Source organism: Ambystoma mexicanum, chromosome 3p, assembly GCF_040938575.1.
Source record: "Ambystoma mexicanum isolate Mex_15411 chromosome 3p, UKY_AmexF1_1, whole genome shotgun sequence".
Lineage (NCBI taxonomy): Eukaryota > Metazoa > Chordata > Amphibia > Caudata > Ambystomatidae > Ambystoma > Ambystoma mexicanum.
Window position 1 is genome coordinate 1,205,272,386 of NC_090925.1, and position 27,318 is coordinate 1,205,299,703.

General features: G+C 48.1%; 1 protein-coding gene across 6 annotated transcripts in view; it reads left to right on the forward strand.

Annotated features, from left to right (window-relative positions):
- HNRNPAB (heterogeneous nuclear ribonucleoprotein A/B) overlaps positions 1-27,318 on the forward strand; it is a 142,589-nt gene that overhangs the window by 39,620 nt on the left and 75,651 nt on the right. The gene's annotated exons all lie outside the window — the stretch shown is intronic.

A 27,318-nucleotide genomic window follows, 5' to 3' on the forward strand; every position in this document is an offset into this window, starting at 1 on the left:
CGTCTCCACCGGATGACATAGGGGCCTTCCATTCCATGATGGAAAAGGCCTGCAAGGAGTTCGGTTTGACCCAACAAGAAGAAAAGAAGGACTGCTTCCTCTTTGACCACATGGGCAAGAATAGGCGTTCCGTTTTTTCGATACCGATACTGGACCACGTATGGAAAGAGGGCGTCCAAACCATGCGGCATCCATTCTCGGAACCTGCGGTCAAGGGCCGCGTAGAGAAAAAATTTAAAGTTCCAGATTCGACGCCAAAATGCCTCTCTGCGCAACCCACGCCTGACTCGGTGGTATCGGCGGCGGCGACGAGAAAGGCAAAGGCCCAGCATAAATGCTCTACCCCTCCGGATTCCGAAGCTAGACGCCAAGACGCTTTCGGTAAGAAGATCCTGTCAGTGGGAGCGTCAACAGTAAAAGCAGCGAACTCCCTGGCAATCATGGCCAGGTATGACAGGGAGATGTGGCACAGACTGGCACCCATTATGGACCACCTCCCAGAAGAACACAGAAAATCAGCTATGTCCCTGGTTCGTGAAGGAGAAGAAGCCTCGAACCATGCTATCAATATAGCGGTGGACCTGGCAGATTCGGGGTTCAAACAAATTAACAACGGAGTGGTTCTACGACACCAGGCCTGGCTCAAGTGCACCAACTTTAGACCCGAGGTGCAATATAAGGTCGTCGACATGCCTTTCGAAGGTGACCACCTGTTTGGCGAAAAGGTGGATGAGGCCTTGAAAGGAATGAAGGAGGACTCTGAGACGGCGCGCTCACTGGGCTCTCTCCAAAGCGGTAAGCCCTTTCGTTCCTTTCGCCCCTTTAGAGGAGCTACGGGAAACGCACGATTTGCGGGATCCAGGGATAGAGCATTCGGGAGGTCCTCATATCCGTCCCAAGGCTATAGGCGCGCCTCACAGTCCTCGACCCGACGCAGAAATTTCCAGGCCTCCAAGAGACGTCCCACTTACTCGTCGTCGACGGGAAAACAAAAAGATCAACAATGACGTTCTAGGAGGGAGAGTGTCAAGTTGCGTCGAGGAATGGGAGTCAATTACGACAGATCGGTGGGTTCTGGACACAGTGAGACTGGGACATTCCCTAAGATTCAAATCCAGACCTCCAAGACGTCCACCGATACGCCTGTCTCAACCACACCTAAGCGTCTTGCGTCGAGAGGTTGCGCTCATGCTAAAAAAAGGCGCCATCGAGTTAGTCCCTGCTTCGCAGAGAGGCTTAGGGGTTTACTCACGCTGCTTCGTAGTAAAGAAACCAAACGGGAAGTGGCGCCCCATCCTCGACCTACGGGACCTCAACAAAACCCTGCTGAGTCAAAAGTTCAAGATGCTTACTCTACAGGAAGTAATCAGATCGGTCCAAAAGAACGATTTCCTGGCGTCTCTGGACCTCCAAGATGCGTATTTTCACATTCCGGTGCGCACTCACCACAGGAGGTTCCTGAGGTTCCTAGTCGGCCAAACACACTACCAATTTACTGTGCTCCCTTTCGGCCTGAAGTCCTCCCCAAGAACCTTTACAAAGTGCCTAGCACCCGTAGCAGCCTGGCTGCGGAAGGAAGGGCATCATGTTTACCCGTACCTCGACGACTGGCTCGTGAGGGGATCCTCCCCAGCGTCGACCAACGACAGCCTATTGACCACCTTGCGACTGCTACAGCGTCTGGGATTTGCAGTGAACTACGAAAAGTCTTCACTAAAGCCCTCGAAGAGCTTGAAGTTCCTAGGTGCTCAATTCGACACCCACACGGGACTAGTGAAACCATCCCTGGAAAGGTTGTTGAAGATCAAACACCTGACAAGCCAACTTCGTTTACAGAGCAGGTTGTCAGTAAGAAAATATGCGTCTCTCCTCGGCTCCATGGCATCGTGCATCCACCTAGTCGCGAACTGCCGGTTGTTCATGAGACCTCTACAGGAGTTCCTATCAGACAGATGGAAGCAGGCCACAGGCCGCTGGTCGGACAGGATAATAGTCGACGACGAACGAGTTATCAAAGCCCTCCGATGGTGGAAAGTGGCGCGCAACCTGGACAGAGGGGTCCCCCTGCAGGAGCCGGAATTTCAGAACACCATCATTACAGACGCCTCTCTGTCGGGCTGGGGAGCACACATGTCACGTCACCAAACCCAAGGCAGGTGGTCGTCGACCGAATCTCGCCTACATATCAACGTCCTGGAGCTAAGGGCGGTGAGATGGGCCCTGAAATCTTTCCTCCCACACATCAAGGGGTCAAAAGTAAGAGTGCTCACGGACAATACGACAGCTATGTTCTACCTGATAAAACAGGGTGGCACCAGATCCAGGACCCTCTCGAAGGAAGCTCAAAAGATCTGGCATTGGGCTTTAAAACACCACATCTCCCTAGTGGCATACCACCTACCGGGAGCGAAGAACGTACAGGCGGATTCCCTGAGCAGGACTATGTCACAAATACACGAGTGGGAGCTGGACTCCACTCAACTCGGGAAAATCTTCGAAAGATGGGGGACCCCGTCGATCGATCTCTTCGCCACGGAAAGAAACCGAAAATGTGTTCAGTTCGCGAGCAGATGGCCCCAAACAGGCTCCCTGGGGGAAGCGTTCTCGTTTCCGTGGACAGGCAAGTTCCTCTACGCCTTCCCTCCATTTCCCCTCATACGGAGGACGATCCAGGGGATCCACAGGTACAATTGCCGGGTCATCCTAGTGGCCCCGCGCTGGCCGAGGCAACCATGGTTCTCAGACCTCCTTCATCTGTCGCTGGATCAGCCGATACCATTCAGGAAAGTGCCGAACCTCCTGTCCAGGGACGAGGGGACCGTGTGGCACCACAATCCGGACAGCCTGAACTTAACTGCATGGCTCCTGACTTCTCGGAGTTCGGGAACCTAAAAGTCTCGACTGATTGCCGAAGGATTCTGCAGGCGGCCAGGGCCCCGTCCACTAACAAATCATATGTAAGCAAATGGAAAAGGTTCTGTATATGGTGTCAAACACAACAAAATATACAACCTTTGGAAGTAACTCCGGAGCAAATCCTCCCGTATCTTCTTCATCTTGCGGAGAACGGACTGTCATCATCGTCAATCAAAGTGCACCTGGCGGCTGTTTCGAGATTTACAAGAAGAAGACAGTCCCCCTCCACTATTCAGTGACAGGCTAGTGAAGCATTTCATGAAGGGTCTGTTTAGAACCTTCCCTCCGGAAAAACGGTTCCCACCGTCGTGGAGTCTGAACACGGTTCTAGCTGCCTTAATGAAGCCTCCCTTTGAGCCAATGGCCTCTTCATCTCTACAATTTCTATCTTGGAAACTCGCGTTCCTAGTTGCCATCACTTCGGCTAGAAGAATGTCGGAACTACAGGCACTGGTCATAGACCCTCCATATCTGAGGTTCTTTAAGGACAAAGTTATTTTATCAACTAACCCTTCATTCATCCCAAAAGTACCGTCGGTCTATCATAAGCACTCGACCCTGGTACTCCCTACTTTCTTTGCATCTCCTTCGTCGACGGCGGAGAAGGCTCTTCACACTCTGGACGTCAAAAGGGCGCTAAAATTTTACCTGCAAAAAACGCAAGATATCAGAGCCACCAGACAGCTATTCGTCGCCTACGGCCCCTCGGCTAGGGGTAAGGCTATCTCCAAACAAGGTCTGGCTCGCTGGGTCTCCTCGGCGATTACCCTGTGTCATTCCAAGGCCGGGAGACCTCTACTACATCGTCCCAGAGCCCATTCCACGAGATCGACATCTTCCTCCGTGGCTCTATGGGCAGGAATTCCGCTGACGGACATCTGCCAGGCGGCGGCATGGTCTGTTCCGCACACGTTTACGCGCCACTACTGCCTGGAAAAGCAGCACGCGGATGAGGTACAAATGGGAAGGGCAGTGCTTCGCCACCTTTTTCAATGAGGTAAGCCAAAGTTTCAAGAATAATGCTGCCTATTATTTGGCCTCAGCTGTTTTTTCAGAGTGTATACATGAATGTACATAGTTTATTGACCTAAACATAAGTGGTCGGGTAGATATATGCGCAAGGGGTGCATACTGAGTCATATGACATAGCATTGTATGGCGGAAATCCGTTTCGTATCAGTATAATAAGTTGTTGCTTACATACATGGTGTAAACGGCAGTGTTTGGGGGTGTCTCTACGAATGTAAGTTACATTGCACTCTCACCTCCTTCTTGATGTTACTGCTTTACAATCTATTCTAAGCATGTGAATCCATGAAAGATCCAATGCTGGAGAAGGGAGTAGTTTCTTACCTGTAACTCCATTTCTCCAGCATTGGTATCTTTCATGGATTCACATGCGCCCTCCGGCCTCCCCGGACTGCAATGTGGAAGATTGGTATGTAAGCAAGTTTTCCCCCGTTATCTTGGAGGGGTCGAAATCTGAAGGGACCCGCGGGGGCGGGGCTTATATACCATCACGTCTAACGGGGTGTACGTGGGCGGCCCCGTAGAGGACGCAGACGGGGATAGGGCAGAAGTTTTTTCCTATTGGAAATGACTATATATATGTGTACCGAGGGTTCCCAGTCTGACGACGGGGAATATTCTAAGCATGTGAATCCATGAAAGATACCAATGCTGGAGAAATGGAGTTACAGGTAAGAAACTACTCCCTTCCCCTTCGCATGACCGTAACTAATGCTTTTCTTATTTTGCCCTCAGAGACTTTGAAACTCCCCTGGTTACAGGGTGGGTCGAGCTCTCACCTTCCTCCTCAAAATGTGTTTTTCTCATCACGCTCTAATTGGTAGTATATCAATCCACAATGATGGAACGTGCCCTACTCATTTCTAAGCACCTCTGCCGGGAACTTTTTCATTATGGGTTGATCCATATACCGAAGCATAGGTTGTCCTTTCGTTCCTTGAGGAAAGTCTGGGAGGTCCTCAAAGGGCTACACCACCCTGTATCCGCAGCCTTTCTGCTCCGCCATACAGAGGCTGCTCACAGGCATACGGCAGGGGAGCACAGTGTTGCTGCCCGCAGGCCTGGGTTCAAGGCCGAAACAGGCCTGAACCGGCTGTGGTCTCTGGCCCTCACTTGTACACCTCACAGATGGGTGCTGGATGTGCTCCAACAGGGGCACACCTTGGAGTTCCAACTCGGGTGTCCTTTGTGGCTCGACAAGACAGCACGTGGCTCAGCTGCTTCCGTAAGTCCATGCCATAAGGGGGCAGCTTTTTCCCCTTTCTCTTTACATGGTACTCTGTCCAACGGCTATGGGCTTCCCCCACCCCACTTCAGATTTTTTTTTTTGATTATTTCAATAGTCACATTTGGTCCTGGACACTTGTTTTTACCTTAACCCCCCAGGCTTGCTTGATTCTTAGCATTTTCTTTTTTTTTACCATAATCTGTTTTTTCAACATGAAATATACATTGTAGTTATACGGACAGCCTCCGCTTCTTTCCTTGTTAAATAGGCCTTCCATCACCTCGCTCCTAGGGACAGACACCCCACACTTAAGGAAAAGGGTGTTCTTCCGCTTAGGGATCCGGGTAGGTACACATTCATTGTGCATAAAATAGTACTTGAGAAATTGTTAGTTCCTTAAAGTGTTCTTTTGTGATAAAAAGGTTTTACCTATTTAACACTTATGGTTAATAGATTGTTATCAATCGAATTCCCTGTTTGTGTTTGTGGAGGATCTTCATGGACCACACACACCATGGTTTTCATCCGGAAGCAGGGTGGGATGCACTCTGGCTCTTTGCTGTGATGCGCAGGCCCTTGCCTTGAACCCACTGCACATTCTTGCAACAGCCTACAATGACTACTTCTCTGAGCACACACTGTAGTACCTAGGATCTTACTGTCACGGCCTACTACTGTGCCTTGTGTGTGTCGAAATAGCCATTGTGTCCACTGCTCTGATTCAATGGAACTTGCCTAATTCTGCATGTATTGTCGACCTAAACTGAACGTGCCTATTCTTTGTTAGCACATGCTGCCTTAACTTAAAATGAACCTGGCTACTCTTTTGTTAGCATATACAGCCCTGACTTTAAACTGAATTTGCCTAATCTCAGCTAGCATATACTGCCCTAACATTAATTGAACTTGGCTAACAGTGCCATCATACGTAGCCTACAGACACACACTAATCCTACCTTCCCCATGCCAGTATACACTGCCTATTGCTTTAAATTGAATTGGCCACCTAGCCAGTTTATCTACCTAGCACCCGCCCCTCGTGATACCACCCAGCTCACCTTTGGCTGCACACTCCTCTGAGATTCAATAAACATCATAGTCTAACTAATTCTCCAGCATTGGATCTTTCATGGATTCACATGCTTTGAATATTCCCCGTCGTCAGGCTGGGAATCCCCGGTACATTATATAGACCCTTTCCCGTAGGAAAACTTTTTCGACGCTTATGCGTCCTATCCACCTCGTTTTGTATCATGCGTGCCCGTGCCGTCAGGACGTCATGATATAAATACAGGCCCCGCCCCTGCGCTCCCTCAGATTTCAACCGTCTTTCAAAGCAGTGGGATCTTCGTGTTACTACTAGTGATAACTAGATTGTTTTTTTGTCTGTTTCGCGTAAGCGAAGTTCAAATCTGGAGAATTATGTCTGGAAAGGCGTTATTTCGCCCATGTGCAACCTGTGGCCTCAAAAAGGTTTATGAAGGAGACGGCCACATGGACTGTATCTACTGTCTCCACCCGCACCACGCGGCGGATACATGTGAGATATGCCAGGGTTTCTCCCAAAAAACCCTTAAGGACCGTAAAAGAAGGCTGGTCGACTGGCTTAATGACGGAGCGGGTGCCTACCCGGCTTCGGAAGTTGGCTCCACGGCCTCCAGGAGCAAGTCGGAGCCTCCATCGAAGAAGGTGCGGCCAGCAGAAATTCGCCCTGAGGACAAGCATAAGGGGAAACATGCTGGATCCTCCTCATCTCATAAAAAGCCCTCCTCCTCCTCATCATCTAAGACGGAGAGGCTGGCGCTGTCTAAATCCTCCTCAGGGGACCGTCCCAGGTCTTCCGTGAGTCGAGAAGCTTCAGCCGGGAAGTCGGCATCAAAATCGACAACGAAGTCTAAAGGCTCGACGACGACGACTTCCTCGTCGACCTCGGTGTCGTTGACGATGCCTATTACCGTTCAAGCAGCAGCGGTTGGGATTCCTTCGTCGACGGAAACTCAGTCTATGGCTTGGCTGCCTGAGGTCTATGACCCGATCCCCCCTGAGGTCTTACTGCAGCCAGACACGGCCTGCTCGGCGGAAGGGGAAGGTGACATGGTTCTGCAGCCATTGGATTTAGGCTTACGGCCTTCCACGTCGACGACGACGGCGACGAGTGCGAGCGGGGGTATGGTACCTATATCATCCACGTTGCTGAACCCCCAGACAGTTTTGTCTCTGGATGTGCTTAATACTCTTCAGAAGCTACTACAGCGGCTGGATACCCAGTTCCCTCAACCTGGGACGTCATCGTCACTTCTGTCTGTACCTTCCGTCGACGAGCAAACTTGTACGGCTCGCTCGTCGACGAATCACCCATCGGCTCCCCAGGCGGTAAAAGATCGTCCTCGAGCTCAGGAGGAGGGTGAGTTGTCGGAGTCCGACTCTATACATGATGACTCTGGGTCAGACATCTCCCTGTCACCGTCGAGGGACCCGACATGGAATTCGGATGTAGAATTGGAGTCTACGAGGAGCCAGACACAGCCATCTCCCCCTGATGATGTGGGAGCCTTCCATGCAATGATGGGGAAAGCGTGTTCCGAATTCGGCTTGATTCCTGAGGAGCAGAGGAAAGACTGTTTCCTTTTTGACCATATGGGTCAAAGGAGAAAATCGGTATTTGCCATCCCAATCCTTGACCACGTGTGGCAAGAAGGTCTCAAAACGATGCGCCATCCGTTCTCGGAACCAGCCATAAAGGGACGGATCGAGAAAAAGTTTAAAGCTCCTGAGTCCACTCCAAAATGTCTAACATCACAGCCTTTGTCTGACTCGGTGGTGTCGGCGGCAGCAGCTAGGAAGGCCAGGGTCCAGCAGAAATGTTCAACGCCACCGGAAAGCGAGGCTAGGAGGCAGGACGCATTTGGAAAGAAGGTGCTCTCGGTCGGAGCGACGACAGTAAGAGCAGCCAATTCCTTAGCGATCGTGTCACGATATGATAGGGAAATGTGGCACAAATTAGCCCCTATCCTAGAACACCTGCCAGACGAACACCGAAAAGCAGCTATGTTACTGGTGCGGGACGGCGAGGAGGCCTCGAACCACGCTATTAATATCGCAGTGGACCTAGCAGAGTCTGGTTTCAAACAAATCAACCATGGAGTAGTGCTTCGTCGACAAGCGTGGCTCAAATGTACTACTTTCCGTCCTGAAGTACAGTACAAAGTCCTGGACATGCCATGCGAAGGGGAGCACCTGTTTGGCGAAAAAGTTGATGAAGCGCTGAAAGGGATGAAAGAAGACACGGATACTGCTAGGTCCCTCGGCGCCCTTCAAACGGGTAGAAATTTTCGCTCTTTTCGCCCTTTCAGAGGTGCTTCTGGAAACTCCCGCTTTGGAGCCTCGAGGGACCGTGGATTTAACAGGCCCTCGTACTCTTCACAAGGGTTCAGACGAGCGTCCCAGTCGGCACGTGGAAGCAGGGACTATCAAGCCTCCAGGCGGCGAGGCTCAGGTCCGTCGTCAACGAAGAACAAGCAAACCAGCAACCAATGACGGCCTTCGGAACGTCCTGGGGGGTCGAGTCTCTCATCACTTCGACCGATGGAAATGCATCACCAAAGATCGATGGGTCCTAGACACGATTCGCATGGGTCATGCGCTGCAATTCAAAGACAAGCCTCCGCGTCTTCCTCCTTTATTCTCGACACAGCCCCACCTCCAAATCCTACGACAAGAGGCGGAGCTTATGTTGCGAAAAGGGGCGGTAGAGAGAGTTCCTGTGGCACAGGAAGGCCAAGGAGTTTATTCCAGGTTCTTTGTTGTCAAAAAGCCAAACGGCAAATGGAGGCCCATTCTCGACCTGAGGGTACTCAACAAGTGGCTAAAGAGCCAAAAATTCAAAATGCTAAAACTCCAAGAGGTTATCAGATCGGTGCAACCCATGGACTATCTCTCTTCACTAGACCTTCAGGATGCTTATTTTCACATCCCAATACGCCCACGACACAGGAGATATTTAAGATTCGTCGTCGGGAGAAAGCATTTTCAGTTCAAGGTCCTCCCGTTCGGGCTCAAGTCCTCCCCCAGGACGTTCACCAAGTGCTTGGCCCCTATAGCGGCCCATTTAAGGAAGGATGGTCATCATGTCTATCCATATCTAGACGACTGGCTAATCAGAGGGTCATCCAAGGAACAAACACGAGACAGTCTACGAGCCACAATGTCCATCTTACAGGAACTGGGCTTCGCAATAAACTTCAACAAGTCCTCAGTAGAGCCTTCGAGGACCTTGGTCTTTCTAGGAGCGGAGTTTCATACGCACACAAGCCTGGTGAAACCATCCAGCGAAAGAATTCAGAAACTTCAAAACAAGGCGTCGGAATGGAGCGGCGGTACCAGAGTCTCTGTGCGCAAGTACATGTCCCTGCTAGGGACCATGTCGTCCTGCATTCCGTTAATAAACAACTGCCGTCTGTTTATGAGGCCTTGCCAGGAATTTCTAGCGGACCGTTGGGCACAGAGCAGAGGTCGCTGGTCCGACAGACTGGTCGTCGACGAACAACTAGTTCAAGCACTCGGCTGGTGGAAAGTGTCTACTCACCTAACGAGAGGGATGCCTCTACTGGAACCAGAGTTCCAAAAGACGGTGGTGACGGATGCATCGCTGAGCGGATGGGGAGCTCATCTGGATATGTTACAGGTACAAGGCCAGTGGTCTTTGCAGGAGTCCTCCCTGCATATCAACCTGCTAGAACTGAGAGCAGTGCGATGGGCTCTGAAGTCTTTTCTTCCGCAACTGAGGGACTCGGTGGTGCGTGTCATGACGGACAACACCACTACGATGTTCTACTTGAGGAAACAAGGAGGGACACGTTCCAGGTCCCTATCGACAGAGGCACAGAAAATCTGGCATTGGGCCCTTCAACACAACATACAAATCTTAGCATTTCACCTACCAGGAGTGAAAAACGTGGAAGCCGATGCCCTCAGCAGAGAAATGAACGAAGTTCACGAATGGGTGCTGAACGACCAACAACTTCAACAAGTATTCAAGGAATGGGGACACCCTTCCATAGACCTGTTTGCAACGAAGAACAACAAGAAATGCCATCAGTACGCAAGCAGATGGCCTCAGCAGGGCTCACTGGGGGATGCGTTCTCATTCCCATGGACGAACAAATTCCTGTACGCATTTCCTCCTTTTCCCCTTGTCAGGAGGACGTTGCAATGGATCCTCAGGTACCCATGTCGGGTAATTCTGGTGGCCCCATACTGGGCCAGACAAGTGTGGTTTTCAGACCTACTACACTTAGCGGCGGCGGAACCGATGAGATTCCAGAAGACCCCCGACCTTCTGTCTCGACAGGAGGGTGTCGTTTGGCATCACGACCCGGACAGCCTCAAGTTGACGGCCTGGCTCCTGACTTCGCCGAATTTGGTCGGCTAACGATTCCGGAGGACTGTCGACGTATCCTGCAAGCGGCAAGAGCACCTTCCACAAACGCCTCATACGCGTACAAATGGAAAAGGTTCTGTCAATGGTGTGAGGATCAACCAGGTTTGGCCCCGCAATCGATTAGGCCGGAACAGCTCCTTCCATACTTGCTGTTATTAGCTCAAATGGGCCTGTCGGTGTCGTCAATAAAAGTACACCTAGCAGCCATTTCCAGGTTTACTCGTCGACGGCACTCGGCACCATTGTTCAGCGACCGCCTGATTAAGCACTTCCTTAAAGGCCTCTTTCGGAGTTTCCCTCCAGAGAAGAAATTTCCACCGGAGTGGAGCCTCAATCTGATCTTAACGTCTCTTATGAAACCTCCGTTTGAGCCAATGTCATCATCGTCTCTGAAGTTTCTGTCGTGGAAATTGGCCTTCCTGGTGGCCATCACTTCAGCCCGACGTATCTCAGAAGTTCAGGCTCTAATGGTGGACCCACCATACTTACGATTTTTCAAGACCAAGGTAGTCCTAGCCACTAACCCACAGTTCATACCAAAAGCTCCTTCGGTGTTTCATAAACACTCTTCTATCGTGTTGCCTACGTTTTTTCCGGAGCCATGCTCGGGAGCGGAGCGCATGCTACACACATTGGATGTAAAAAGGGCTCTCAAGTTTTATCTTCATCGTACGCAACCGTTCAGAGAAACGAGACAGCTGTTTGTGGCCTATGGGTTGGGTGCTAGAGGAAAAGCCATTTCAAAGCAAGGACTTTCAAGATGGGTGTCATCTACCATCTCGTACTGCCATTCCAAGGCAGGGAAGCCTCTTCTACGACGGCCAAGAGCTCATTCAACTAGAGCAGCGGCATCGTCGACGGCACTGTGGGCCGGAGTCCCTCTAGGGGACATCTGCATGGCGGCTACCTGGGCGACTACACACACCTTTACCCGCCATTACTGCCTGTCGCAGCAACATGCCGAAGACACCCGGATGGGACAGGCGGTGCTTCGACACCTATTCCAGTAAGGTAAGCCCCGGCTGCGGGGTGGCATCCTGTGGAATTTATGACTGTATGTGGTCCGTTTTTTCCCTATGTAAACTATTACTGATGTATACATAATCTTAGGGAACGGCCTTTTGCGAAGAATGTATAGGGGTTTGCATGCACACCTCCTCTTGGGGGTAGTACTGCTATGTAATCTATTCAAAGCATGTGAATCCATGAAAGATCCAATGCTGGAGAAGGGAATAGTTTCTTACCTGTAACTCCATTTCTCCAGCATTGGTATCTTTCATGGATTCACATGCGCCCACCTGCCTCCCCTGATCATGCAAACCGGTTCCCCCACTACTTTGGGGGCCGAAATCTGAGGGAGCGCAGGGGCGGGGCCTGTATTTATATCATGACGTCCTGACGGCACGGGCACGCATGATACAAAACGAGGTGGATAGGACGCATAAGCGTCGAAAAAGTTTTCCTACGGGAAAGGGTCTATATAATGTACCGGGGATTCCCAGCCTGACGACGGGGAATATTCAAAGCATGTGAATCCATGAAAGATACCAATGCTGGAGAAATGGAGTTACAGGTAAGAAACTATTCCCTTATGCCTGCCATAAAGACCCAACTAACAACCATACGATCAACACTTCTCTGTGCCATTATAACAATAGCCTGTATTAATCTTATACCCTACACTTCGCAAGAGAGATTTGAGACTCTGAGCAAGAATGCCCCGGATTTACGAACCCTAGACTAATAGAAACTCCCAAGTTTCTCACCTAAGGCACACGGTACCTGCCACAGACCCTAATCTACCCTCACCACCATCAGAAACGAGGCAAAAAAAGCATTCTAGAACCTAGCCTCTCTACCTAAGAAGCAAACAAATCGACAATTATCACAGGAGCTATCAATACCAGATCCCTCAAAAGCACACACCACAGAAATTGCTGACATACTTTCTATGGACAATTTAGACATTTTAGCTGTTACAGAATCTTGGCTCCATGACGTCGCTGTTCCAGCCCTCATGCTAGCTGTACCAGAGGACTATCAAATACTTAGTCGATAGACCTAATGTCAGAGGGGGCGGCCTTGCTATCATAGCGAAAACTAAACTAGCATTAAGGCTGTCTACACTCCATGAAATTAAATCCTGTGAATTACTTTCAGGTAAACTCCCAATCTCTGATACTAGTACATTAACCATATTCCTAGTATATAGACCCTCCCCAACCCCCCCGGTCCAATTTGCACCTTCGAAAGACCTTTCCAGTCTCCTTACCAACGACATCAAAGACACCTCACAGATCCTACTGGTAGGAGACTTCAATTTGGGCTTCAATGATCTTAAGGACATACATGCCTACTCCATTGAAACCATTTTGACTGAACATGGTCTGACCCAAAACGGCACCGCACCAACGCATATAAAAGGGCGAATCTTAGACTTGGTTGCCAACTTGAACTGCGCCATCACTATCACTAAAATAACCCCACAACCCTTGACTGACCACCACCTGATCAGCTTCTCAACTACCATAGTGCCCCTAAAACAGAAAAGTATTGAAATAGTCCCACCACTCTCTACTAGAAGTAAAAAAGACATCACTGCGGAAAAACTACTTCCACTCATCCTACCGACCCTCTCCTCCATCACCAATAATCTTGACCCTAACACTCTAGTAGCAACCTTTAACAATACCATGACGAAGGCCCTTGACGCCATCGCGCCAGTCAAACTTCGTAAGAGTAAACAAAAGTCTCATCTTAATACAGGGTTTACACCCCAGTTTAAAGAATTAAGACTTAAAAAAGGAAACTCCAAGCCATCTGGCGACACTCTCCCACAGTCTGGTATAAAACCATACTAACCAACTTCACCAACATATATAAGAAGGAAATAATCCTCACTAAAAGGAACATGTTCAATGAAAGAATATCCAAAGCGAATTGTAACACCAAGGAGCTCTTTACTATCCTTCGTGAAATGGAAAACCCTATTCCACCAACAGATAATGTCCCAAAAGATAAACAATGGTGCACCAGTATCCAAAATGCTTTATCTAATAAAATAAGTACTCTGCAGACCAAAATAGCAACCAAAAAAGCCTCTCTGCGCCCCACTGAGGCGCACCCCACCCCACCTACTGCCAATCCTACCACAAACACACCCTTCAATTTCACTAATATCTCTATATTGGAAACTGAAAGGGTTATACTCTCCCTGAAGCCTTCCAATTGTCGGTGCAATAGCTGCCCTGCACAAATAATTAAGGACGCAGCTAGGGATTTAGCACCCTTTATCTCCAAGCTCATCCATGCATCCTTTAAATCGACCTCAAAGAATCACGGGTACTACCACTTCTTAAAAAGCAGACTCTAGACCCTGCCATCCCCACCAATTAGACCCATTACAACGGTCCCCTTCCTCTTAAAATTGATAGAGTAGCCTACCTCCAAATCCAAACATATTTGCAGGCTAACCATCTATTAGGATCACACCAATCTAGCTTCAGACCACAACATGGCACTGAAATGGCGTTAAGTGACCTAAAGAGACAAATCGACGAGTTGAAGGACAAAAGTGAAACAGCTATGCTACTCCTCCTCGACCTCTCGGCTGCCTTTGACCTGGTGGAACATGCAGTGTTATGCAAACACCTAGAGTCAGCTGCACTCTTCTCGAGTGATGCTATAGCCTGGGTTCAATCTTTCCTAGCTAACCATACGATGAGTGTTCTCCCCTTCATGCTCAGCCGACCCAAACCAAATCACTTGTGGTGTTGCACAAGGCTCATGTGTCTCACCTACAAAGTATACCATTTTTACCAAGCCACTCTTTGACAAATTTGATAGACTGGGTGTCACATGTACCAATTATGCTGACGACACTCAGATCCTTATACCCCTTTCGGGCAACTTCGTCGAGGATACAACTCTGGTAAATAGGATATACCTCCTCATTCAGGCATGGGTGGCCTCACACGGCCTCTGCCTGAATAACAAAAAAACAGATCCTGATATTGGGTTCCAACTCCAACCTAAAAAAATTAAGTCCCAGCTATGCTGCATTTACTATCGATGGCAACGTAATCAAAGTAGTCACCCAGGTAAAAACACTAGGTTTCTACCTTGATTCTACACTATCTGTAAAAAACAAGTTCGCTCCATGGCCTCATCTACAGCCTATACTTGTAAACTTATTGGGGTCTGCAGACCCTTTTTATCCAACTCAAACTGCGTTACACTTGCTAATGCTTTAATAATGTCTAAACTAGACTACTGTACCGCCTTATAAATAGGCGCCAACAAAAATATCCTCAATAAAATGCAAATACTGCAAAACAACGCTCTGAGAGCAGCCTTGAACATACCCTGTAGAGAGCGTATTTCCAATTTCAGAAGAGACCAGCACTGGGTAAAAATAAGTGAAAGAATACAACTCAAAGTGGCCTCCCTCACCTTAAAATGCCTCAACAATGCTGCCCCCACCCTCCTTTAGGCCAGACTGACTATAAAAACTCATACCCACCACACCAGATCCTCCAACCACCTCTGCCTAGAAATTCCTAGATTTAGACTCCAAAGCTGCCGGAACTAGCTTCCCAGTCAGAGCTGCTCTCTCCTGCAATACACTTCTGTGGCTTTCAGAGTGGAACAGCCATACCTCAGCTTTAGACGCAACTTGCTGAACTGGATGAGAACTAATGACATTTAAAAACTGCTTACCCACTTGTTATTCGCATCTTGTACATACCTATGCGATTAATGTATATACCATTATTGTCCCTATAGTTTGGGGGTTCCCTTGCATTTAATTAGCAATTGACTTTGGCATTGGACTCATGGAGGCAGCTGCTTTGGTGTCACCCAGCCTCAAGACCATTTCAACTGATGAAAGGCACTGATAGCCCCTGATCCCCTGTGATTGGGAACTACTTGAAGTCCGGTCCTTTGCAGTAGATGTTTCAGCTGCCTACTGCTCCGCTTCAGTCCAGTGTCCGAGTGGATGGGGGTAGCAATGGCAAGCTAGACCTCCAGGGTGAAGGAGCAGCTTGCATACAGTTTGTATAAGGCATATCTTCCATCATTATGGCCTTGCAGTCTGAATAGTACATGGCAGACTGAATTACATTTCAGTAAAATGATTGCTTTGGATAAGAGTGTACAGTACTGCAACATATTTTACAGTTGTGTTGAGTGGGAGGATTAACATTAGCGATTCTGGCATGAGCTTGAGAACGCAATTTGGATTCTGTCAGGCAGCCGTTATTGGCACCCTGTGTTGAAATGCAGAGCAATCGAATTGATGTGAGAAGAGTATTCTGAAGCAACTAACTACCCTTTTCTGAGTGCAGTTAGTGTTCAGGATCTGACTGTTGCATCACTTTCACCAAATTTGGTTAGGAAGTGATTGTTGCTTATAGCACTTCATACCCCAGTAAGGCCACTTCAGAGCAAGGCGAGAAATTAGGTTGCTGCCTCACAATGTAAGTATCAGTGCACCAAAAGGTCTAACTATTGGGGGGGAGGCCTAGAGCAGTCATTGGGCCCTTCCACCAAATATTTCTGGGGCATTGTGGAGACTAAACCACAGACTAGTTGGATTAACGGGTTGCTTGCACCTAGACTATTTTGAAACCCCGCTCATAGGATTCTGGAAAAGGGCAAAAGCAGGACAGTCTTGGCCCAAAGCGCAGTTATCGAACCACAATTACATTTGTTGCAAAAGAGACTTCCAGATAGCAGGAAAAATGGGTATTGGCTACATTTAAAAGTCCTTTAACAAAAATGGCCAGGTTGCGTTGTCTGTGAAAACGCAATGTTGTCCGTTTCAAGACTGACTCCTTTACAAACACAGAAATTCTGGTTTAAAGTGAATTATGGTCAGTTTCATTATTTTTAATTTTACAAAGACTAGCAACTGTCTCATCAAAGCGACTGCTATTGGCGTTATTGCCATGTTTACCGTCCTTGTCTTCACTCTGCCCCCTCAATTTGATTGGCTGAGTCAGGCCTCCACCCTAAGTAATCACCCTGCTATTTAATACTGTTTTGTTTAGGTTAATGTCACTTGTGTTGTGATGCTAAAAAAAAGGTCAATATATGTATTGGCAATTACTACAACTGTAAGCAGCGGTCCTCTTTGCAGACATTTGTGAGGCTTTGGTGTCTCATCCCGATACTCTTACCATTTGTATTGCTCGCCAAGAGTGCACGTACAGTTATTTATCACCAGCACATTTGCAGAGCAGAGCAAATACTTTGAACGCAGGTAGACCGAACAATAACTCACAACCAGACACAGTTGGAGGATAATGAGCACTTACACAGCTATTTATTCCTAGTTAAGCATACATAAGCAGCAAGTGATAACACAGAAATAAATCACAGAAAAAGAATACATCACCATGGGCGTAACTGAATCCCTCATCTCGCCAGAAGCGGCTGGAAGACCCCGGTAACAGCCAGGCCGAGAGCCCAAGAGCCATAGGAAGGTCGAAACAAGGCATCCCCCCTCCGACTGAGGGCTTTGTGTCTTTCCCGCCTGACCTTTCCAGAGCTCTGCATACATACCCTCCTCAAAAGGGGTGGCAATTTCTCGAACCATCTGACATTAGCGCTTGTGCATTGATGAGTGACCGTTGGTTGCCAGCCGAGCCAACCGGCAGTAACCCCAAGGAGCAAAGCGCTTCCCTCATCTAAAGCACCACGGAAAACCATTCCATAACTCATCTTTAACCTTGGCACGGGAATTACCTTCTTGCTCCCATTTCTTCTCAAAATCTTGGACAGGGTAGCCTATCTCCAAATACAACAACATTTGGAAGAAAACAACCTCCTAGGCCTGCGACAATCCGGCTTCAGACCAAGGCACGGGACTGAAACTGCCCTCTTGGATCTAAAAATGCAAATGGATGACACCAAAGACAAGGGCAAACTGGCCATCTTGCTCTTGTTGGATCTCTCTGCTGCCTTTGACCTGGTTGACCACCAGATCCTCACTCAACACCTCTCTCGGCTGCTGCATTCTCTCAGAATGCCACTAAGTGGATCCAGTCATTTCTGTCTGACAGGACGACTAGAGTCTTCCGCCCCTACCGCGGCTGCAGACCCTATCCCAATCACAGGTGGAGTGCCGCAAGGCTCCTGCATTTCTCCCACACTTTACAACATCTTCACGAAGCTCCTATTTGACAGTCTTGACGATCAGGGTGTCAGCTACACTACTTATGCAGACACACCCAGGTCCTCATCACGCTCACTGGTAGCTATGAAGAAGATGTTGCAAAGCTTAATGATATCTACTTAGAAATCCAAGCCTGGATGGCCACTCACAGTCTTTGCCTTAACGACGATAAGACAGAATTGCTTATCGTAGGCTCCCAGGCTCGCCTTAACAAACTGGACCAAAGGCACCAATCCTTTACCATTGATGGTAACATCATAAAAGTCTCCAAAGAGGTTAAAACATTAGGTGTATACCTCGACTCTACCCTATCTCTAAAGAAACAAATAAACTCGACCATCTCAGCTACCTCATACACCAATAAATTGATCAATGCCTGCAGGCCTTTTCTCTCCACCTATTTGCCTCACACTATCTAGAGCGCTGATATTGTCTAAATTAGACTATTGCAACACACACTACTTAGGCACTACCACTAAAAACTTGAACAGACTCCAGATTCTGCAAAATAATGCACTAAGATGTGCCCTCAAACTCCCGCGCAAGGCGCACATGTCCACAGTTAGAAAAGAAGTCCACTGGCTCCCGATCCGTGACAGAATTAAGCTAAGAACACTGGTGATCACCCACAAGTGCCTATCACTTACTGCCCCACGTTACCTTTCTGACAAATTCTCTAGACACTGCCCCATTAGACCCACCAGAACACCTTATCTACACCAACTAAAGATCCCCAATTATAACCTAAAAACAGCAGGGGGCTCCAGTTTTCCAGTGCTCGCAGCACAATGCTGGAACACCCTCCCCACTTCAATTAGATCGGAAGCCGCTTTCTGGCCATTCAGAGCCATGGTAAAATCATGGCTACTAGCCTAAACATCCAGACTTTCACTGACATGACCTGCTAGCCGCCGCTCTCCACCGGTAGTAATGTTTACTCTACCGACAGCCTATTTAGGACCAACCTGTAACCCGGTCCGCATTAGCCACTGTAACTTCTTTCCTGCATATTCTCTGTTCATACTTCTCTCGGTATATTCTACTCTTGTATGTAAACTTTCAGAGCCTGGACTAATGTACGCTCTGTCCGTTGTACCTTGATGCTCGTGTAACGATATGTAACTCTGCTGTACACATGATTATGCGCCCAGTTACCTGAGGGTTCGGATGCGCTTTATAAATAAACAAACTAAACTATCAGGTACCAGCCGACACCTGTGAATCCCAGCTTTCCCAGCGCAGTGTCCTTGGCTGAGGCCTGTATACAAGGCTCAGCAATGAATAACGTTGAAAAAAAGTTTTTCGGCAAAGCAAGTGCAGCTTTTCACTGAGGCATGGAATAAATATCCATTATGGCTCTGAGTGCCCCCAGAATGCACTGCGCACCAGTGTCATGTTTTAGCTCAAGCATCACACAATTTGAACTTTAATGACCATATTCTCAAGGTAGACCACAATTTGGCAGGCATTGTTATATGTTCTGGTTTTCGGATGATGGTTGTATTCCTGTGGTATGCTAGTTGTTGGCTTCAAGAGCCAAAGTAAAACCTTGGTTTTGATAAGCCTGGGCATCAAATTCCAGGTGCAGAAACAATTGTCAGATATGTCAGTACCATAGAACTAAAGTTATGTTGTGCCCAGCATCACTACACTGCCAGATTTGATTAGGCAGCTAGCATTCCAGTGAGCATTGCTCGTTCTACTGTGGCCAGTTGGCAGAATATGGCCATATTCTGTTATTTGCAGCAATGACCGATTTCATTAGTGTTTGATTTAGGTTTAAACACAATAAGGCCAGGCACGTTACGTTAGTGGACAATGCAGGGTGTTCAGTCATAATATCGAAAAAAAATGTCAAAAGACAATAATTGCGAAAAAATAATGGCGAAAAAAAATCAAATTCTTTATTTTTGTATTTATATTTTTTTGGGGTTTTGCGAGTAAAAAAAAGGGGGGGTTAGCGAGGGAACCCCCCTTTTCGAATAAAAAACGTAGTGAAAAAGAAATTCAATTTTTTTTTCCGACATTATTTTTTCGAAATTATGACTTTTGACATTTTTGTATTCGATATCACTATAAACCACAATGCAGTGGCAGATTTCATTGTTGGCATAGTACGGTCGGATTCCTTTATTGTATGGAAGTTGTGGGGAATTTAAGTGGCTTCTAGCATTTTAGTGATAGGAAGCAGAAAGTCCAAAGAGGGAACGGGTCCACGGTGGTCCATTTTTAGGAAACCAGGCTAGGTCAAGACATTGGTAATACTAGGGTATTGTGCATATGTTTCTTAAATGTGTTTACTACATTGAACTAAGTTGTCTGCACAGAAATCGAAGGGTGTATGTGGCATTCCAGAATGTGGATTCCTGCAGAGCTGGCTTGGATATCCGCTCTGAATTAATCTACATTGTGGAATGCTAGCTAGTAATTTTTTAACATTTTTGCAAAATATATAAAACAAATACAACCCTCCAACCTCACAAAAGCCACAGGTTCTTCCACAGATAATCTGTTCATACATGTCCTCCCAATGCACCAAAAAAACAGACCACTCCCTGCCACCACCCTAATCAAATTACCCTGTTGCGTCTCACCATCTTCCCGAAATGTTATGTTTGACGGGTAGCCCCAATTGCTTGTAAACCAGTCTATCCCTTTCCATTGATATATACAGCCCCACACTCCATATCTCCAATGCATTTTTTCTACCAACCTTTCTTGAAGTAATGAAGAGAGTAAAACATTTGGTGCAGCTTTTTTTGTATTGGATCGTTTGGCACTAATTGCATTCTCCTTGGGGGCATACATTGTTGCCTCTGTCAAATTCTCCTTGCAGCTTCTACAGATTTGCCTCCCATGCGCCTTTAATTTTGACCAATGTTCCTGCGTTTTTGCTCTTAATGCCCCTTTTTATGTGGTGCGATGCCATGGCCTTTGTGAAGATCTCCCCCTCCCAAAATCTACCGCTCCAGCGGTGAACCTTCTGGTATCCCAAACTTTCCTTTCAAGTGGACTTTGATAGTATGTCGAAATTATAGATGCCTTTTATCCATTTGTAAATCATTTGAGGATCCTCAACACATTTCAGCTGCCCCTCCCTACATCCCAATTTGCATTGTACTCTTGGTCTTCCCAGACCTTGTTATATGCAACTCCTTTCACTTCAAAAAGTAGTTCTCCCACGTAGGTGTTAATGAAGTGACACACACTAACCTATTTCCTTGTCCATTTCTGCCATATCTGGATCACCAACTTGCCTGTCTGGGGGGTGGGGTAGGGGTGGTTTGAGGGGGGGGGGGGGGTTGCTTGCTGAATACGTGTCTTGTGCAGTGGCAGGGTCTGAATTGGTGTCTGCCCCTTTCTTGCTGTCTCTAACCACCCTAATGTTTGTCCTATCTGCAAAGACCCAGGGGTTAGCAATAATCATATGCAACACCCAGGAGTACCCTTTAAGAGACCCAGTCCCCCCTCCCATGTACCCATTGTTTTCAATGCTACCCTCACAACTCCATTACCCCCATAATATACAATGCCTACTTTCCATCTCATTAAACTCTGCTATGGGAAGTTTCCACACATAGCCTGCATTGTGTAAAGGAATTACATGAAGGCAATCATTTTTCAAATTGACTCCACCAATACTAAGTAGCCTTGTCCAACTTTTAACATCTCCTGGGAAACCATTATGGGGAGCCTAGCTCAGTCTAAGGAAATATGCCCTGTTTCTAGCAGCATGAATTTCGAGATACCTGAAAGAGACAGGCTCCATTTCAGCAGGCAATCAACTTGCTTGATGACCTACAATGATTTTGCTGAGTGAATCCTGAACTTGCTCTTTTGTCAAAATTCTTCAGTGATATTCAGAGCTAATGGTATCGATACTCGGATGTAACTTAAGGTTTTCTGCATGTAGTGATTCCCTGCCCGTTGGACACTGGAGCCCTCGAACATTTATCTCCTGATCCATTCTGCAAGTGGCTCCATCACCAATGCAAACCAGGGGTGGAGACATGGTGCAATACAGTCCTCCAATGCAGGGTAAAAACTGGAAGGTATTGGCATTAACCTTGGCCAGAGGGGATATATACAGAAGACGCACCAAACTCGTAAAGATCAAGACCAAAACCCATATTTTCAAAATAGCCCAAATAAATGCCCAATCCACTGAGACAAAGGCCTTTTGCGAATCCAGTAATAGGAATGCAAAATGTTGCCCCGGGAGCCCATCTGATAATGTTAGGACCATCTTCTTGGGGTCATTTGCGCAGATCTTCCCGGTTTACTTGGATTTTGCTGATGTAATCACTTCCATCAGCTTAATCCATACTGTTTTAGCCAACACCTCGGTCTCCCCTTTCAATGGCGAAATGGGGTGCTATGATTTATGGGATGCTTCCTTTCTTTGCGTATGTAATAACACAATCAAGGCTGTTCTTAAGCGTTCCCTTATCCCAAAAATCCAGTGCCTGAAATGGAAATAATTAACTGGGAGTCCCACAAGGGAAGAGGGCTGGGGATGTTGACTAAGGAGATTTTTCCCTGCCCAACATAAACATTTACATTTCAGTAGTTTAATTATTAGCACCTGGAGAATAACACAAGCAGAGCCGTTCCCTATAAAGTTGCATGCAAAGTATCAAAGGTGCACACCTTTCAAACCTACAAAGCTGTACTTAAATATTGTATGCATTATCAGATGTTCAAGTGGTCAATGGATAAGTGTCTCGACATTGGTCCTGACGATGTGGATTCAAATCCAATCTCTGGCAGCAAAGACCGATTGAAAACACTAAAACACTCGAAAGGCGCACAGGGATTTCTTGGAAAGGCAAGAGATTTTTTTTTTTAACAGATCTCGAAAAATCCAGCCAAATGACAAGTGCTGTTACAATCCATAAACAAAAAATTGAGATGCTCACCAAGTTTTCCACCAAATGACTTTCACTATTAGCTGGGAAACCCATTAAATCCCGGAGTCCTCATTTTGCTGCTGCTGGATGCTTTGTTCCACTTCCACCACCGTTATAGCCACCTCCAGGGAGTCACACTGTGCTGTTATTTGTGCAAACTGGAGGTCCCGCGTACATTTTGGAATGTCGTCCTCAATGGCCCCAGCACTCCTGTATAATTTCTCGAAGCAAGCTGCGAAGGTTGCAGTGATTTCCTTCCTTGCTCACTGAAGACAGTCGTCCTAAGTCCACTAATCTTAACCACCCATTTGTCGGTCTCTTCTCTTAAGTGCAAGCGAGGCAAGTCATGTCCCCGTTTTATCCTCGAGTTCATATATCCTTGGATATCCAACTATAGATGTGAATTATCAATGGCTAGTGCCCTCAGTGTCTCTTCTCTTACTCTCTCCTCGCCAAAGGTGCTACAACTCTCCTTATACTGTCTTCACCGTTGGGAGATATTCACTCCATTACCTCTTTACAGCTATCGCTTTTATCCATCATCACCCTCTCCCGTAACACTGCTTTTGATGAGCTGGCATCACTCACGACCCTGCATTTGGCAGAAAATATCAACTAGTCCCCTCAAGATCTTCCGGCATCTCCCAGATAATCTGCATTGAGTCTCAAATGGCCCTTCAGTATAGAGCTTGTTAATTCTAGATCTACCATCAATGGGGGAAGTGCTCAGAAATCCCCTGAGGGTGGTAGGGTATCTCCACCTTGGCAGTGAGCAAGCAATGCGTGAAAGGGAGCAGTGTGCTCCCAAAGGAATGACATCATCCATACTCTTATGTATTCTCTGTGCACTGCAGAGCCACTTATGCCATGAATAAACCCACCTGCAACCTTGTTTGAGTCCATTCCACTACCTATCCTCTGCCCTTTCTGTCTCTTAATTTAAGTTGTTGCAGAAACAATCTGCTCAGTTTGAACATTCATTAATTTGTGATGGGGAGATGTGTGTAAATATATCCCAAAGTGATGACCGCAGAGTCCACTATACCCGTCAGTATCTGGTATCTGCCTGCGGGGCACTCCTGACCATCATGGTTACACATGGATGCTCTTATTGACCAGAATAGCCACCAACCCAGGGTCATTCAAAAAGCCTGCCTAGTATACCTGCTTGTAATGTTTCTATGTGATTTTATCTTGTTTTAAACTTAATCATGTTATTTGTTTCTCTAGTGATTTGTTTTTTTTTTTTTAAAATGTATTTTTATTTTATCTCAACCAAACAACATTCCAACGAAACATAAATAAAACACTTCAAACAACAAAGCCATACGAACAAAAAGTAAGGCACTGCAATCCCCATCCCTCCCCCCTATGAGCCTGTAGAGTGTTCACCATCAGTGTCCGTTCCGTGCGGTGGGGCCTCATCGCTCTCAAGTCCAGCCGAGGCCGATCCCGCACAAAACAGTTCGGCTAACAACAACTTCCATGCCATGAGAGAGCCTATTTCTTCCCCATCGCCTGCCATACTGCCATCTTGCCACGCTGTCGTTTCAGCATCCGCCCATTTTTGGAGATCCCGCCACCAGACCTCCACTCGCGGCTTGTGACATTTCTTCCACTCCATGGCTATCCTACGTTTTGCAAGCACATAGGCCAGATCTTTAAGTTTATCAACATGCCGAAGCTTACGCGCCCTGGGATACCCTCCCAGCAGACAAGCCCACGCCGAATCTACCTTAAGTGTAATACCCCTTCCTGCCAGCCTCTGCGCCACTTCACCCCAATAAGTTGCGATCACCGGGCACGCCCAGAACATATGTATCATGTCCGCATTCTCTTCGTTACACTTGGGGCACGCCTGGCGCCCACTACCCAGGAATTTGGAAATTCTGAGGGGGGTCATATATGCCCTGTGCGTAATATAGAGCTGTATCTGCTTGAACCTGGCGTTCCTCGATACCCTTTTATGGTACCCCAGGGCGCGTTCCCACATCCCATCCGACATCGGAGCCCCCACCTCTGCATCCCACTCCAGTCTCAGGTACCCTAAATCCTTCCCAACCTTTGTCATCAACATCTCGTACAACCTAGAGACCTCGTGTCCGCCCTCTGATGCGTCATACATCGTCTCCAGCGTGGCATCCGGTTCATTGGCCAAAGTAGTTTCGGGCCACGTGCTCCGGACCTCCCGGGCCACCCTGTGATATGTTACATATTGACCCCTGTGTAGTCCCGACCCTGCCTCCAGTTCATCGAACTCCATCAGGGTCCCCTCCTGCCAGATGTCGCCCATTGTAATCAATCCCACTGACTCCCAATACGTCCGGATAATAGTTCTCAGCTGCCCGTCCTCCTTTGCCAGGGCGATCAGAGGAAACTGCGGCATACACGGCGCGGGGTCACCCATCATCCGACAGGCACGCCGCCATATGTTTCTGCCAAGGGCCAGCATCTTAGGACGCTCTCTCATCCATGAGCCAGTCACCCAAATCACCTCCCGCAGATAGAAGGGGGAACAGTCTTTCCCTAGCAGCCTATGTTCGGGGGTCTCTTCATCTGAAAGCCACCTGGCCACATATTGCAGTTGCGCCGCGATATAATAGGCCTCAAAGTTCGGCAGCTTCACGCCACCTTTCTCGTAAGAGTTCTGCAATTTCCATAATGCAACCCTGTTGCGCGTGCCGTGCCACAGGAAATTCCTACACACGCTATGCAACCTGGCGAAAAACTTCCTAGGTATCATATGCGGGATGTTATTAAAATAATGCAGGAGCCTGGGCAACACCACCATTTTAAGCATAGCTCCGCGACCCATCATTGCTAAAGGCAATCTTTCCCAGAACCTCATGCACCTCTCAATCTTTCCCACAGCTAGTTCGGTATTATACTTGTGTTCTTCCTCGGTCGTGTGATACACGTCAATGCCCAAGTACCGGAAGGAGCTCGTTGCCCACGGAATCCGCAGCACCGGCAACCTCTCCGCCGGTATCCCCACATAACTGCCCAGTGGGAATAATACGGATTTCTGAGGGTTAACCGCTATGCCAGACAACCAGGCGTACCTCTCCAATACCTCCAAGATATACTGCAAGTTCTCTTCCGGGTGTTTCAGGTATAACAGCATATCGTCTGCATACAGGGATATAAGATGACACTCTCCTCCCACCTCTATGCCCACCGGATCATACTGCTGCCGGAGGTAAACTGCTAAGGGTTCAAGGGCCAGTATGTACAACATTGGAGACCAAGGACATCCCTGCCTGGTACCTCTGCCTAACTGCCATCTGTCTGACACTACTGCACCCGTACGGACCCTAGCCAAAGGCGCACTATATAATAGCTCGGCCCACCTCATGTAGCATGGTCCCAGTCCGAACTGCCCCAAAGCCGCCAGGAGCCATGGCCATCGGACGGAGTCGAACGCTTTAACCGCGTCCAGCGCCACTATTGCCATTTCGCTGTCGTCACTGCCCCCCTTTTCCACCACCCTGTGAAGGCGCCTGTGATTGTGGGTAATATTCCTGTTCGGGACATAGCCCGTCTGGTCAGGATGGATCAGCTTGCCTATTACCCTCCGCATTCTGGCCGCCAGGACAGCTGTTAGGATCTTGCTGTCCTGGTTCAGCATCGACAGGGGTCGGTAGGAGCCACAATCATGTCCCGGTTTATTGGGTTTGGGGAGCGGTACTATAATCGCCTCCCTGAGTGTTTCCGGCAACCGCCCCACCTCGAATGCTTCATGAAACATCTCCAGCATGGGCGGGAGCACCTCCTCCCCATATGCTTTATAAAATTCACTGGGGAACCCATCCGCTCCTGGGGCCTTGCAAGTGGGTAGCTGCCGCACAATCTCCTGCAGCTCCTCCAGAGTGATCGGAGCATCCATCTCCTCTCGCTCTTCGTCACTTATCTTGGGCAGGCCTATGTCTTCAAGTACTACTTCTATATCCTCCCGGCTTCCCCCCTCTCGATCCTCATATAATGCTTGATAATATTCTGCGAACGTTCCATTCACCCCTTCCTGGGTGTTCTGTTCCACTCCCTTTTCAGTGATAACTGACCGGATCGGGGGTCTTGGGGTCTCGCTCTTATACAGCCAAGCAAGAAGTCTGCCCGTCTTGTCTCCCCCGGCATGCAACCTCTCAACGTACTTCTTGTAATTCAGGTTACAAAGCCTGTCCCAATGTTCTGCGCACCTCTGTTGCAGTTTAATGACCTCCTCCATGTCCGTCCCCCCCTCCCCCAGCTCTCTCTCCAACTCAGTCTCGGCTCTACGCAGATCTGCCAGGACTCCTCCCATTAGTCCTTTGGATTTAGCAATGGCAACCCCCCTCATTACAACCTTAAAGGCCTCCCACAAAGTACCAGCCGACTTGACGCTGCCTGTGTTCGTTTCAAAATAAGCAACAATCTCCTCCCTCACTTCTTCTCTGAAGACTGGATCCCTGAGCGCTTCCGCCCTGAGGCGCCATGTTGGAATACGCGCACGTGGGGGACAAAGCTGCCAACGCATGACCAGGGGCGAGTGGTCCGAAAGGACTCTCGCCCTGTAGTCTATCTGGTCACACTCCGCGACAATGTCCGGAGTGGCGAAAAAGTAATCCAGCCTTGTGTG